The sequence below is a fragment of the Carlito syrichta genome, unplaced genomic scaffold, assembly GCF_000164805.1.
Source record: "Carlito syrichta isolate Samal-C Ts95f unplaced genomic scaffold, Tarsius_syrichta-2.0.1 Scaffold305641, whole genome shotgun sequence".
NCBI lineage: Eukaryota > Metazoa > Chordata > Mammalia > Primates > Tarsiidae > Carlito > Carlito syrichta.
The window spans coordinates 1,101,852-1,106,644 of NW_007249737.1; positions in this window are offsets into that span (position 1 = coordinate 1,101,852).

Here is a 4,793-nt window from a genome sequence, read left to right on the forward strand (position 1 = left end):
GAAAACCTACTGAATGAGAGAAAAGATTTGCAAATGATGCCATAGACAAAGGGCTAATATTCAGAATCTACAAGAAACTCAACTCGAAAAAAAAAAAAAACAGCCACATCAAAAAGTAAACAAAGGGCAGTCAGTGCACACCTGTAGCCCCAACTATTCAGGTGTATGAGGCAGAAGGATCACGGGAGCCCAGGAAGCTGAGGCCGCGGTGAGTCGTGATCATGCCACTGCACTCCAGGCTATAAGGAAGACGCCAGTCCAAATCCTTTGCAGTCTGAAAAATGACAGGCACCCAGCTCTGGAGAGATTTTTCCATGTAGTCTCTTGGAATTGTTTATAGGCAAAGTGAATACTGGTTAGTTAGAAATTACCTGGCACAGTAGCTCACACCTGTAATCCCAGCACTTTGGGTGGCTGAGGTGAGAGGATTACCTGAACCCAGGGGTTCAAGGCCAGCCTGGGCAAATTAGCAAGACCTCGTCTCTTAAAAAAAAAAAAAATGGCCAGGCACAGTGGTTCATGCCTGTAATCCCAGCACTTTGGGCAACCAAGGCAAGAGGATTGCCTGAGCCTAGGTGTTTGAGACCAACCTGGGCTTGGCACAACCTTGTCTCCATCATAAATCAAAAAATATAACCAGGTGTGGTGGTGTGCACCTGTGGTTCTGGGTACATGGGAGGCTGAGGTGGAGGGATCACCTGAGTTCATCAGGTCCAGGCTGCAGTGACCATGAGTGTGCCACTGCACTCTAGCCTGGGCGACAGAGTGAGACTGCGACTCAAAAAAAAAAAATTAGAAGGATAAATTGTAACCTGCACAATGTTAATGTAATGATATATTAACAGAAGTTTTGGTCCCTAACAATATAAATTCAGCATCCTGCTAAACCCAAAGGTAATCACTAACAATGTAGTCTTGGCCTGATTTATTTGCATTAACCCAACACTTTTTAATGTTCACTGATTTTGTTTTCATGATTCACAGTTTTTTACAATGGTAAAGAAGCTATCCTGCTCTTTCCCATGTACTGTGTGTAACCTGTTAAAAAGTTACTAAACTCAGCCAGGCTCGGTGACTCAGCCTGTAATCCCACGCCTTTGGGAGGCTGAGGTGAGTGGATTGCCTGAGCCTGTGGGTTCGAGACCCGCCTGGGCAGCGAGACCTCATCTCTACAATAAATCAAAAAAATCAGCCGGGCATGGTAGCGCATGCCTGTAATTCTGGCTACTCGGAAGGCTGAGTTGGAAGGATTGCCGGAACCCAGCAGGTTGAGGCTACAGTGGCCAGGAGCGACCACTGCACTCCAGTCTGGGTGACAGAGTGAGACTCCAACTCAAAAAAAAAAAAAAGTTACTAAACTCTGGAAAGCCGTCCTTTGTTTTCAATAACAAAGGCATGAAGCTTGGGATAATACAGAAATGTATAGGTAATGAATGTCAGAGTAATGGAACACAGACGTCATGGGAATGTTCTGAAATGTCATAGCTTGATGTTTATCTATAGCAAACCTTAACATTTGTGCTTACAACTATGAACTGTAAGATCCGAGGAGCTGAGCTGGCCTTGGTATCTATGTTGGTTTGTCTCCCTAAATTCCACATTCCAAAATAAACCTCTTTCTTCCCAGTTCCATCTCAACTCTTATTGGTAGCAAGAGGAAGCAGCTGTGTGTTCCATGGATCATTTCATGGCTGGGTGACAGAGAGACCCCCTCAACTCAAAAAAAAGGGCAAAGGACATGAATATAAAAATATATATTCATGTCCTTTACCTAATTTTTTTTTGAATTGGAGTCTCATTTTGTCATCCAGGCTGGAGTGCAGTGGCCTACTCGTGGCCACCACAGCCTTGACCTGCTGGGCTCAGGCAATCCTTCCACCTCAGTCAGCCTTCAAAGTAGCTGGAACTATAGGTGCACCACCAAGCCCAGCTAATTGGTTTTTTTATTTATTGTAGAGACAAGGTCTTGCCAAGTTGTCCAGGCTGGTCTTGAACTCCTGAGCTCAGGTGATCCTTTTGCCTCTGCCTCCCAAAGTGCTGGGATTACATGCATGAACCACTGCACCTGGTTTAGGACATGAATATATATATATACTTTTTTTCTGAGCCAAAATCTTACTCTGTTGCCTAGGCATGCTCACAGCCACCACAGCCTCGATCTGCTGGGTTCAGACAATCCTTCCACTTTAGCGTTTCAAGTAGCTGGAACTACAGGTGTGTGCCACCACACCTAGCTAATTTTGTGGTTTATTGTAGAAACGAGGTCTCACCAAGTTTTCCAGGCTGGTCTCAGACTCATGGGCTCAGGCGATCCTCTCACCCCCACCTTCCAAAGTGCTGCAATTACATGTGTGAGCCACTGCACTCACCCTGGACATGAATAACGCTTCTCAAAAGACACACACGTGTCCAGCAAAAATGCTCAGCATCACTAATCACAGAGACATGCAGATTAAAACCACAATGAGATATCATCTTACATCAGTCAGAATGGCCATTAAAAATTCAAAGAACAACAGATGTTGGTGCTGTTTCAGAGAAAAGAGAACTTCATTTACTGTTGGAGGGATTGTAAACTAGTTCAATCTTTATGGAAAACAATATGGAGATCTCAAAGAACTAAAAATTGAATCGCCATTCAACCCAGCAATCCCACTACTAGGCCTCTAGCCAAAGGGAAATAAATTTAAAAAAATAATATAGCCAGTCATGGTGCCTCATACCTGTAATCCCAACATTTTGGGAGGCGGAGGAAAGAGGATTGCCTGAGTCCAGGAGTTCAAGACCAGCCTGGGCAACTCGGTGAGACCTCATCTCTACAATAAATCAAAAAATTTATTGGTGTGGTGGCACGTGTCTAGAGTGTCTATAGTTCCAGCTACTTGGAAGATTAGGCGGAAGGATCACCTGAGCCCAGCAAGTCGAGGCTGTGATGACCAACAGTGTTTCACTGCACTCCAGCCTAGGCAGCAGAGTGAGACTCCAACTCAAAAACGAAAAAATAAAAAAGTAATAATAATAATAATAAAATGCGGAAAAGAAATAATTGTTTTGGGTGGATGCAGAAGTGCATAGCATTTTTACCTTCCCATGGAATTCAAACGACAAGCGAGGATTACCTGGTCACCGTTCATTACATTTGCCAGTTCTCAGGATGGTTAATGTGTTTAAAGACTTTAATCATTGTGGATTAAAGTGTCTAAACAGTCTTCATCAAAGTTTGGTGGTCTGCCTGAACGTGGAGAATCACTCAGGTTCAAGTGGCCCTCTTTGAAACAATAAAACCACTCAGGTTCAAGTGGCCCTCTTTGAAACAATAAAACCACTTTCTCGCCATGCTTTCCCCCATGGCATTCTCCCTGTACACAGCACAAATGTTTCGAGCTGCCTCTGCTGCCTTTACTCCTGTTAAACTCAAACAGAAGACTATGTTGGAAGTGTTCTTGTTTCCACCTGACACTCTATCTTCTTTAGCCCACAGATAGCACTAACTTTCTTCAAATCTGCAAAAGGCAAGGCATATTCATATGAACAACATTGTCACTCCAAGTGACCAATGATAAACAAACTCTCAACACCACAGTGTTGGGCCAAAAACAAATGCTACGAACTTATACGTCAACCTAATATAAAAGAGATACCTGGGCCTGGCGCTGTGGCTCAAACTTGTAATCCCAGCACTTTGGGAGGCCAAGGCGAGAGGATTGCTTGAACCCAGGGGTTTAAGGCCAGTCTGGGTAGCTTGGTGAGACCTCATCTCTACAAAAAAACAAAAAATTAGCGGGGCACAGTAGCGCCCGCCTGTAGTTCCTGCTACTTGGAAAGCTGAGGTGGAAGGATCTCCTAAACACAGTAGGTCGAGGCTGCATTGGCGTGAGCACTCCAGCCTGGGCGACAAGAGTGAGACTACGACTCAAAAAAAAAAAAAAAAGATACCTGTACTTGTATGTTTATTGCAGCACTATTTACAATAGCAAAATCATGGAACCAGCCTAAGTGCCCACCAACAATTGACTGGATAACGAAAATGAGGTATATATAGTCCATAGAATGAATAGAATGGAATGGGCTGGGCGCGGTGGCTCAACCTGAAATCCCAGCACTTTGGGAGGATGAGGAGAGCCCAGGGGATGGAGATCAGCCTGGGCAACTTAGTGAGACCTTGTCTCTACAATAAATCACAAAAACTAGCCGGGCTTGGTGGCATGCACGTGTAGTTCCAGCTACTTGATAGGCCGAGGCAGAAGGATCGCCTGAGCCCAGCAGGTCGACGCTGCAGTGGCTGTGAGCATGCCACTGCACACCAACTTGGGCGACAAGAGTGGAATTAAGGCTGGGTGCCGTGGTTCATGCCTGTAATCTCAGCACTTTGGGAGATGGAGGCAAAAGGATTGCCTGAGTCCAGGGGTTTGAGACCAGCCTGGCCAACTTGGCAAGACCGCATCTCTACAATAAAAATAATTAGCAGGATACTAAAAAAAAAAAAAAATGAAATGAAATGATGTCCTCTGCAACTACATGCATGGAACTGGAGATCATCATCCTAAGTGGTCAGAAAGAGAAAACCAAGCTAAATGGCCACAAAGGTAGAAATGATAGACACTAGGGACACCAATAAGGGAGGAGGTGAGCAGAGGACCTAGGGTTCAGAAATTCCCTGTTGGGTATAGTGTTCAGTGTTCACTATCTAGGGCATGGGCCACCGGAGACCAAATCTCCACCACTGCACTATATGTCCATTTAAAAAATTTTCACAGCCGGGCTCGGTGGCTCAGCCTGTAATCCCATGCCTT